The sequence below is a fragment of the Hyposmocoma kahamanoa genome, unplaced genomic scaffold (genome assembly GCF_003589595.1).
Source record: "Hyposmocoma kahamanoa isolate Upper Pololo Valley unplaced genomic scaffold, ASM358959v1 64, whole genome shotgun sequence".
Classification (NCBI taxonomy): Eukaryota; Metazoa; Arthropoda; class Insecta; order Lepidoptera; family Cosmopterigidae; genus Hyposmocoma; species Hyposmocoma kahamanoa.
Window position 1 is genome coordinate 16093273 of NW_020653852.1, and position 12118 is coordinate 16105390.

Below are 12118 nucleotides of genomic sequence, written 5' to 3' on the forward strand. Positions count from 1 at the left end.
ACTTAAAAAGCAAAAAGCTACTTTTTCTCACGGAGTGAGCAAAATAAGATTTTGCTCACTGATTTCACACAGCAAAATAGCCTTGTTCGAGCTGCTGAGGTGAAAAATAATTTATTGTTTCATTAGTTTATGGAGAAAATATTTCGGTTTTATCTCTAGTTCCGTTAGTTTAAAAAATTAAAATTGTCATAGGCTGAAAAGCTAAAATCTCGAGGTACCTAAAAAAAAAAAGAATTTATCTCTCCAAAGTAGTGTTTAGAATAATGCGACCTCATTATTATATTCCTTAAAATTAACTAATTAATATTAATATTTATAATTAATATTTTATCGAAACATAAATTACACGTGAAATCACTAAATTGTTTAAATTTTACGTAAATCATATTACCCTGAGAAGAGTAAGTAAGAAATTCTTGAGTTTTCTCTTTGTAAATAGATATTTATTCACTTACAACATTTATTTTCGATTTTTCATGTTTTCGCGGTTGTTACATATATAGGAAATGAAAATATTTTTTCGGATCAGTTTAAGATGCAGTATTTCCTCTGATGAAAAATCCCAAGCAGACATAAGACTGCAGTACTAATTAATATATTTAATTTATTCCAATTTCCATTATTAATTAATAATAAATTTAACATTAATAAAAATCATGTAGTTAAAATAAAATAATTTGTAAAACGTACGTAACGTAAATTGAAATGTTTCTTTGGAAAATTATAAAAACTGAGATATTTAAGTAATAGCCTTTGTAACTATAGTGCAAAATAGGTGGTTTGCATTAATATTAGATATAACTGGTTGTTAACTCTGTTAGCTGTGACCATGGGACCTGTGAAACACCCGAAACGTTGGTTTGCTAGGAACAACAAATATACGCGATTTATATGCGAAATAATAGTTTAATTTCCTGTACCACTTATTTATTTATTTCTTTATTCCACATTACACAGGGTAAATAAAGGCGGTGCGGTGGCGTGTTCAGGGTTGCCAGTGTGAATAATTGATTAATTTTAAAATTAACTCCCACCTGCGGCGTAGGCAGCGGTGTGGGGAATTTTAAGCACCGAAAGGAGCCTAGCATAATGTCTGTTTTCACTTTGAAATTGTTGTTGTTTAAAAATTTTACTACATGAACGTGCATATGAACTGCTGTGCTATGTACAGCCTATCTTTCTACATTCGTTTTGGTTATAGTGACCCTCCCTACCGACCCTTAGGGTATACGAGAAGGGCACCATAATCTGTGCGCGCACAGAAACCTTATGAGGTCAGGTTCTGACCCCAGAGCAGCCAATGTACAGGGTTGTCACAGACCTTCGTCACTAGACTTCATCCGGTTCTCGAGAGGCTAGTGCCTCGGGTGAGCCGCCCCGGGTGCACGTACAGTACCCTCCCTTTTTTCCAGATAGGTATCGGAGTTGTAGGCACGTTCACTTCCCGTCGCGCATTGCACAACTAAGTTGCCACCGCTAAGCCGTCGACTCTATTTCCACTACCAAATCTCCTCATTGGTGGCGGAATTGTAAGACACGCTCACTTCCCGACGCCAAAAAACGACGACCCTCCAGTTCCCAATAACCTAAGCGGGTGCAGGGACCGGAGGATACCTAGCTCATCCTCTACTAGCTCTCCGGATTAGCGCCGGAGATGTTGGTAGCAGTGTTCTGCGACAATATTCGGACATAGCTAACGACTTATAAGGCTACTCACGTGCCCCGCGCGTGCCTTTAAGCCCTGGTCTAGATCGCAAGTAAGACGCGCTACCTGCGCGTGAGACGAACGCCCCTGTCACGTGCTACCGGGGCAGGCGAACGTGTTCATCTCTGCAGCTAACCACAAACCCCAGTGAGTCCATACCCAAGGCGTATCACTGACGTAGGGCTCGGCCTGGACGCTCGCCATACCCAGGTCTTACCGTGGAGCCCGTAGTCTCCCTGGAACTCCCTATCTTTCGGATCGGTAGATAGAGAAAGATGTGCTTACATAATTAAAGGCTCTGTAAAAAGGTTGAATTATGATACCAATGTTCCTATAAACTACTGGCCACATATATCAGAACGTTTCATTTCAAAAAAGAATGACTTCAATTGTCTTTTGATTTCAATTAAAGGTTCTGGTACGCGGCCAGTGGTTCATGTGAACGTTGTATAATTCATATGAATTAGACAACTTACTTAATTCATACTTTTTGAGAGTATTTCTAAAATTATGTCACTCTATATATTTGTTTGTTATAATTATTAATACAAAGATCGAACACTCAGAAAAAACACTCAGAAAAAATTCTATGTAAATTAGTTGGTATAGCGTCTGGCACGGTATGCAAGAAGACGTCGGTTCGAATCCGACCGGATCGAAGGAATTTTTTCTGAGTGTTTTATCTGTGTATTAATAATTATAACAAACTAGTGGAGTAATTTCACAAAAAATAATTGAATATCAATTCAATAAAAATTTAATTAATACAGTGAACAGCGACATCTCTCGCCAGGACTGGTAGCTGTAAAGGTACTAACTGGGTGATAAATCTGCAATAGATTTCTCATAGATGGCGCTACGACTAAAAAGTCGTTGAAAGACCAAGTACAAAGACACGACGCGTGCACATAGAAGAATTCGTGAGGTCCGTTGGTTCGTTCCGTGGCTTAGTTGGTATAGCGTCTGGCACGGTATGCAAGAAGACGTCGGTTCGAATCCGACTGGATCGAAGGAATTTTTTCTGAGTGTTTTTTCTGAGTGTTCGATCTTTGTATTAATAATTATAACAAACTAGTGGAGTAATTTCACAAAAAATAATTGAATATCAATTCATTAAAAATTTAATTACAACTGCTTTAGTAACTTACTTTGGGATCAGAGCAACGTATGTGATGTTGTTTAAAATTTGAATGTTCATTTATATTGTCTTCTGTCAATATAAACTATAATATCATTCTAATAATTAAATATGCACAAATATCCAGGAACCTTGATATACCCTTCTACGTTGTGTATTGTGGATTTACGTATACCCATAGTTCACTCTGGGGTAGGCAGAAACTTTACTCGCAGTAAAGCTCCTTGAGAAAGAGTTCTTCCAGGAAAGTACTGTACAGTGTGAGCATTTCTACATTCCAGTTTCAAAGGGTAAGTAAGGGTGCTGGTGAAAAACAGGCATATGGGACTTGTCGACTTATGTCTCATAATGTCGGGCGCAGTGGCAGTGCCCCTCAGATCTTTGTGATTTAAATCTCTGAGTGGTACTGCAACTGTCATGAAGGCGTGTCTCTTCCCATCAGGCGCACGACTTTTTGGTCCCGTCACTTAGTTATTATTAAAAAAAACTCCATTAGCCGGAAAAAATGGACATTCATTAGACGGAGTCCCCGAAATAACTCATTTCATTTCAATCGCATTAATGTTTCATTCATACTCGATTATTCCAAGTAGGTACTTTTCACCTGGCCCTTTTGAGAACATCACTAATCTGGTTAACATATGTACGAGGTCGACCTTTTCACACGTTACCACACACTTTTTAATTGAATAAAGCTGTACATATTTAATTTCGGTTTCGACGAAAAATGTACGTATTGATATACAGGGTGTCCCAAAACTCAACGTCAAGCGGTCATCTTCTCAAACTAATTTCTTCTGCTGCTTCAACAACCTACCTAAACATGTGGCCTAGGGCATCGATTTCCAATATTTTCAAAAAAAATGCCTATTATCACTTAACTAAGTGACATGGATTTTTTTAATTTTTACCAGAACTGATATACTTTGACGTTGAGTTTTGGGACATCCTGTATATGTAAGGTACAAAGTTGAACAATGATACGGTGTGCAAGTCCGACGTCACATTCAAAAAGCAGAGACCATCAAGACGATGAAGTAGTTACACATGAATAAAATATAAAGACAAATAAAAGACTGGATATAATAGACTGCATTTATATAGACTGCGTTGAACACGGTACACAAAAAAAGAGCCAATTTTTTGTATGACACCAAATGAGGTGACCAACAAGTTGTATTTTGTGGTAAGCGACACGCCTATCCATAGCAGCAGTGCCACTCAGAGCTTTAATCGCAAAGATCTGAAAGGCATTGCACAGCGCCCATCACCCAGAGAAATGAGGTGACAAGTCCCATGTACCTGTATTGTAATTTTAACAGCGCCCGCTTTAAAACAGAAACGCAACAATGCTCACATTACTGGCGGTAGAAATAGGTAAGGTGGCAGTACTTCCGTGGACTAACTCTTTGACAAGTAGTTCTACAGCTATTAAAAATTCTACAGTTAGTTATAAAAAAAAATGTAAACAACATTTAAATTCATGGAAATCAGTTCCCCGCAATATTCGAATGAGCGTCCACGTCTTTACCGTTTGTTTTTGATTCCGGTGATTTTACACTGCTGTAAATTAAAATTATTTGACTTTATGTTCATGCCAGTATAATAATAATAATAACGCACACACTCAACATAGCCCCGCACTAGGGAAACCCTGTGTCGCGGGTGCCATGGACACACACACATAGACAACCACAAATTACACCCAAACTCACGAGAGAAATAAATGTAGGCCATACAAATATTTCTCCCGGCCCGGGAATCGAACCCGGGGACCTCTGCGTGGCAGTCCGGTATGGTAACCGTTCGGCCACGGAGGCAGTTAAACACGTCTAGTGTATTATAATGTACCGATTATAGAGGAACCCTTACTCATGCATTATTTTGATCGCGTCGCAAGATATAGGTTCAAGAACGAGTCAAGTTTGACATTTAACATTTAAATTTAAGAGTCTATACAACCTCAAATGGCTTTGATGGATTCCGCATTACAGTGAGAGTGTTGAATCAATCACTTTGGCAAAAATATATACTAAAATTGAGGATATATAACTGCCTCTGTGGCCGAATGGTTACCATGCCGGACTGCAACGCAGAGGTTCGATTTCCAGGCCGGGAGAAGTATGTGTATGGCCTACATTTATTTCTCTCGCGAGTTTGGGTGTCATTTGTAGTTGTCTATGTGTGTCCATGGCACCCACGACACAGGGTTTCCCTAGTGCGGGGCTATGAGTGTGTTGCGTTATTATTATTGCGTTATATACACTGATTGGTATATGACGTGAGAATATGATTCCTAAACATTTTCACAATAGAAAAAACAACACAATCTTACCTCGAAATTTTACAAGAAAACCGTTGTATTCAATAGGTACTTTTTACCAATGATTTTTTTTATATCAACTGAACTGATAGAACACGTATAGTATACGTGTATACAATATACGTTTTTGAAATGGCTTTAATTTCGTTTGTAAGAAAATAAATTCTGAAATAAAGCCAGTGTTCTTGTCGCTCGACTCAAGCAAAATGAACCGTATTACTACGGGAGCTAAGGTGGTATAGACTCTTAACTTTATGCCACTTACTATAAGAACGGCCGAAATTCCGAAGTGTCAAACTCGACGTGTCAAACAGTGCATACGAACTAAATAAGGTAACTTAGGTGAAGTAAATCTCCATAAACTTGAAATCTTCTATGTCTCATTCATACTTGTCAGTACATAATTTGGGAGTGGAGCGTAATGTGAAATGTCTAAGTGTATATTTCGAATTTGAATTCACTATAGAAAGGTCACCATTTTAAGAAATTAAATCTGAAGTTTTTTCTTTTTTAACCGACTTCCAAAAGGAGGAGGTTCTCAATTCGATTGCATTTCTTGTCTATTTTACGCTATTACTACGACATTTGTGAACCTATTTCGATAATACTTATTTTGTTAGAAAGGGGGTAAACACATTCAACATTGACAAACATTCAAATTTGAAGAAGTGGTGGAATACTCCACACAGGGTGGAAAATTAGCGGGCGAATCCAGTTTATTGGATTTCAACCACTTTCCTTCAACCAATTTCAACAAAACTTGGCAAATATGTAGATGTGATTCTACTACCTTTGAGGTCTGTCGATTTTATAAAATAAAATTTATAATTATTATATTTGAATATTTTTGACATATAGATAAGTATTTTAACTGGCCGCGGTTGGGAACATTTAGATGCTATAGTACTTAATGTAATACATGCTTACAACGGGTACGGGTCGGGCGCGTGTCGGGTCGGATGCACGGCGAGTGCAATTCCATGTGCATTAGACGCCTTAGGGGTCCAAGGACCACAGGTTAAGAAACCCTGCGTTAAATAAGGGATGCAATAATGTGAGCGTAACTGCGTTCCAGTTTGGGCACTACAGGCTCATGGCACTTGTCAACTTTACATGTCGTGGTGACGGGTGCAGTGGCAGTGACCCTGAAATATTTGCGATTAAAGCTCTGAGTAGCGCTGCAACTGTTATGGATAGGGGTGCCGTTTACCACCAGACGCATGACTTGTTCGTCCCGACTCATTTTTTTTATAATATCAAGTGACAGTTCCACTCAAAGCTTAAAATCGCAAAGATCCGAGCGGCACTGCCTCTGCGCCCGTCACCCTGAGACATAAGTTGACAAGTCCCTTGTGCCTGTAATTTCACCAGTACCCTTACCCTTCAAAACCGGAACACAGTAATTAATTTATTAAATTACTGTTTGGCGGCAGAAATAGATAAGGTGTTGTTGATCATATAAACACACGGAATTGCACCCGCCATACTCCCGATCCGACACGCGCCCAACTCGCACCCGTTCTCTGCGTGTTTTACGCTTTGAGCTAAAGCTTCCAGCTTGATGTGCTCTTAATTGTACGAGTTTTTTTTGCTAAGAACCATCACCGACTGAGGTATGGTTACACCTTTTCGTAAGAACATCTTTATAACAATGCTCTTCACCTTGTACTGAAATCGCACAATCAGAGATATTCAACCCGACTACGAAAAAATCTGTACACGCAAAATTCTGCTCCAAAATATCTTAAACCTATTTTCTGTCTATACCTATGTCTACAGTCAGGTACAAAGCACACGTGTGTATATAATAAAGCACGGACCGTATCTTATGTTTACATATGGACCGATGAGTTACTCTAAACATCACAATGGGTGGGCTTACGACCACAGAGTACGTTGGAGTCAATTTGTCAACTTTGATTTGTATGAGAATATGAGTTACTTTTGAATACGGCCTGATAGTTATAACGAACAGTGGTGGCCCATTGAGAGGAAGACGGTTCGAATTCCTATGCTGGCATGTACCTATGACTCTTCTTTAGTAGTAACATTTCAAAATATTGTGATGAAATCTACAGTCAAAGTAGGTTCACAAAACTTGGAATACGTGTGAAGTCCCCAATTCTTAATGAATCGGCTTGGTTGTTGTCTTCATAAATAAAAATCTGTGCTCGGTAGTGTGACGTATGTACTATGGGTTTATGAGGATGATGAAGGTATCACTATTTACAATGCTGAAGAAAAGATTATATCGAAAAATATCATTGAAATCTCTCAACAAATCTAAATAACTTTTTAGACAGCTATGTTGCTAAAATAAAGCCAGAATGAGGAAAGGGCAGTGGCTGTCATAAACAGTCAATAAGCTGCTATCTGTTACCGTATTCGAAAATAATGAAGCGGACAATCCTGTCACCACAATTAAACTAGATCACATTGGATGTAAATCAATCAAATTTAATGACATTCAACAAACACAATCTAGACACAAATGTATTTGCCATATCGGAACGTGATTTATAAGTTTATTGTTATATTAACACTTTTTCAAATTGCACTCGTTAAAAAAATTGTCATAAAAAAAGATTGTTTAAAAAAATACAAACAGATTTTATTACATGCAAGACAAATTATAAAAACAAAGACATATATTCTCGTTTATAATGTAAATATTATGCAATGCGAAGTGTTTATGAACATTCAAATCGATGGCTTTCTAGAATACCGGCTTAACTCAAAATCATCTATTAAGAGTATCTAAAATGCAAAGTTCACAAATCGTACACAGGGGATCTACTCCCGTTCTCCGTCCGACATTCGTCCGAAACAAAAAAAGTCAAATAAGTAGAACTCGAACAAATCAAAAGACAATGTCAAGTATGAAGCTTCATTCGCATCAACGAACACGTAGACCCCCAGCTCCGCGTGATCACGTGTTTATTTTAAAGAATAAGAAGCTCGATGTCTTAAAATGTAGCGCATTCGGAGTGTTCTTGTGTAAGAAAACAAAATATGAACTATTTTGGTTTAGGCCATTATTCTTAAAAAGCAGCGAAATAGGTTTATATGTGTATCAGATTATTTCAATAAATATTATCAAACTAATACATGAAGTACCTAGGCTGCATTATAACAGATACCAACTCTAGAGATGAGGCTATAGACATCCGCTTCCAGAACACCCTACGATGTAGTGCAGCTGTACACAAATTGTTGGTGTCCAAACTTCTGAACTGTCAAGCCAAAATTCGGATTTACAAGACACTGTCATAAGGCCCATTCATACGTACGGTTGTGATGCTTGGACACTTACACTTAAAGAAGAGATGAAACTCCCGGTGGCTGAGAGAAAGGTTCTCAAGAAAATATTAGGGCCAGTACAACGGAGGAACGGTAGCTGGAGAGTCCGCACTCTTCACACTTGAAATAGAAGAGATCGTCGCCAAGCCAAACATCATCGGCGAAACCAAAGCGCACAGACTTCCCTGCCTCGTCCATTTAGAAAGTACGGGAGAGGATCGGAACCTGAAGAGAGCCTATCTAGGTCCGCTTAATGGACGAAGACCGATTGGTCGTCCCCGGTATCGATGTCGTGGAGGCGGACCTGCGCGAACTACAAGCCCTCAATTGGCGAGAGATTGCGCAAGATCAAAGAAAATGGCGTCATCTCGTTTCGAAGGCCGGGACACATTTTGGATAGCTGAGCCAGCAGAGTGAGTGAGTGGACTAGTCGCTTCCCCAACGTTAACTGCACTTAAGTTTATGGCTATCTGCGATCGCCTATTCGTCTCTAAGATCAAAGTCCTGTTGTTACAGTTATACTACTAAGTTAGCAAATTGTCATTGTAACAAGGACTACTACGGGTTTGTGTATTCTAGGTTAATTATATTGCTCCGAACTTGCACATGGTATTGTCTGCCACCCTTTGTCATTGCTCTGTAAGTTAGTTAACTGGTACCTGTTTCGGCACTCTGTGGCAGCAATCGCCGTAGTTTATATAAAGTGAAAGAAGATACGCTTGACGGCCTGAAAGTTACTCATTGACGATCCAGTCACTGTTATACGATACTACGTAGTCCTAGACAGCATTGGTAACTCTATAGCACTGTGTCTACCGAATACTGCAACTTCGATAGTAAAAAAATTAAAGGTGTTTTTTTCTCTATGATACTAGAGATAAAATTTAAACAGTATAGAGGCTAATCATTGTATATATGTTTAAAGAATTCAGGGAGACTTGAAGACTTCGACATTGTACAGGAAAAGGTAGAGTATAGGTAAAAGTTGAGTACCCAATCGTCAAATAATACACATTGCGCTGTTATTACAATAGAGTATAAACTCAAAAAGGATTGTTTTGTCCGGAACATAGCTCACAAAAGGCTTGTCTCATGTTGAGTTAAGTAGATATTGTTGAAAATCATTTAAGTGACTGTTGACACGTTCTAGTGACACAAGTTAATAAAGACTTTATCTTATATCTTAGGGTGACGATATAAGACCTACTTAAATAAAAGACAACAAGATCTTAATAAAACTTGTATAATTTTAATAATACAAAGATCCGAGCACTTAGAAAAAAATCCTTCGATCCGGCCGGATTCGAACCGACGAGTAAACCGTGGCAGACGCTATGCCAACTGAGCCACGGAACGAACCAGCGGATTCTTTATGTGCTTGTTTGTCGGATCTTTGTATCTGATTTTCAACGACTTTTTAGCCGTAGCTCTATCTATGAGAAATCTATGAAAGTATTTCGTCACCCAGTTAGGCACCTTTACAGCTACCAGCCCTGGCTGGCCTAGAGATGGGACGCTATTCACTAGAATTAAGTGTTTTATTGAATGTCAGGATGTTTCCCCACCATGACATTCAATTATTTTTTTGTGACATTACTCCAAAAGTTTGTTATAATTATTAATACAAAGATCGAACACTAAGAAAAATTCCTTCGATCCGGCCGGATTCAAACTGACGTCTTCTAGCATACCGTAACAGACGCTATGCCAACTAAGCTAACTTGTTTTTAATGTTTTTTTTATAATACCAAGTGACGGGATCAACAAGTCGTGAGGCTGGTTCATAAGAGACACGACAATAACATTTGTAGTGTCACTCAGAGCTTTAAATCACAAAGATCTGAGGGGCACTGCCACTGCGCCCGTCACTCTGAGATATAAGTTGATAAGTCCCATGTGTCTGTAATTTCATCCTTACCCTTATCCTTCAAAACTGGAACACAGTAATGCACACATTACGGCTTGGCGGCAGGAATAGGTAAGATGGCAGTGCTTCCCTGGATGAATTCTTTCACAAGGAGCTCTACTGCTACAGCTACATATTCATTGTTAAAGGTAAAAGGCCGTGCTAGCCTAATGGTTCGACTTACCATCTCTTTAGCAGGAGGATTCTTCAGAATTTTTGTGCGAAATTTAATTTGAAATTTACCATGAGATTTTTGATGGAGAAAAACATTGTGAGGACTCTACACACATCAAAAGCATAACAATTTAATGATGTGTGTGAAGTTTCCGTATCCCCATTGGGTCCGCGTGGGAACTACAGCCCGAGCTTTGTCATTCTGCAAGAAGGCCTGTGCCGAGCAGTGTCATTTGTAATGTTTTTAATTTAAAAATAAGTGCGCTTTTGACTTTCATCTCAGCGGATGTAAGGTGATGATGAAGTCGACCATGGAGCATGTACACCTAACCATTCATTCTCGTCAAGAAAACGTCCAAGTTTACTATTTAGGGAACATGTCTAATGTGCGTACGTCATCGAGTATATAACCAGAAATAAAGACAAAGAGAAATGTCATTAATACGTTTGAAAACTATTCTGCCAAATCATTACGGTGACAACGGCGCTGCGATCGGCCAGCCCGAATTCGAAACTATTGACGGGTGTCAGCAATTGTTTCACTTCAAATGGACCAGTTAAAAAAAACATATTTAATTACCGATGAAATGTTGATTCCGTTTTTTTTGTAATTAGATGTTTTGCTGTTTTTACCACACTACCGAATGGAACAGCCCTCCCATTGTTAGATATATTATCTATATTACAATAAATACAGAATATTTGTGGAATATACGGAGACGTATACACAGCGTAGTCGTTGGCGCTGTATAGTACAGCTTTCTAATTTGTGATTTCAGCGCAAACGAGAGTTGATATTTAAAAGTGATATAAGGCCCATTTGCCTGTCAAGGATGGATGGCTCTTATTTCGTCTCTGTTTCTGGTTATATACTCGATGTACCTAGAAAACCAGAAACAGAGATGCGTACGTTAAATACAACTCAAAAACATTACAGGGTGACCCGATTGTCTATTGTCTTTATTATTGTGGTTTATAGTATTGTGTCTTTAGTGTTTTTTTTAGTATTAGTGTCTTATTTCTGCATATCAATGAGACTGTGCGACCCATAGAGTTTTTACTTAGTTGCAACCGATTTGTTGTTAACGTGTTGAAAAACGTGAAATATAAAAAGAAAAATGTAAGCGGTAGCGTCATAACATATATTTTATATACATACATACTATATGTTGCTGGTTCTAAATTCTAAAAGTACTTACTTTCATATAAACTATTTACATTTACTAGCGTGGCGGAATTCTTTATATTTGGGTCGGCAAAGATCCTTCCTACTCTAAAGCCTCTTCGTATTTTAGTTAGTACTTTTCCTTGTTCTTAATGTTTTGTAAAATCTGACAGACGTGGAATTAATGATAGAGACAGTTTCTCTCCAAAAAGTCGTGTTAAAGTCGCGAAAAATAGAAATATCAATCTTGACACCATCAATAGGAAACATATGAATTATCAGCAATTATATATATTACCAGTATGATAGGGGTTTTTCAAAATGGCCACCGTAAAGACGATTTCCGGCGAAAAATGTCAGAAAATGAATGAAGAAAAATTTTAATCTGAGATCGGGCAGTATGGCTA

At 38.3% G+C, this 12118-nt stretch overlaps 1 protein-coding gene across 1 annotated transcript in view; it reads left to right on the forward strand.

Annotated features, from left to right (window-relative positions):
• LOC113230905 (transient receptor potential cation channel trpm) overlaps nt 1–12118 on the forward strand; it is a 542480-nt gene that overhangs the window by 17635 nt on the left and 512727 nt on the right. The window lies entirely within an intron of this gene.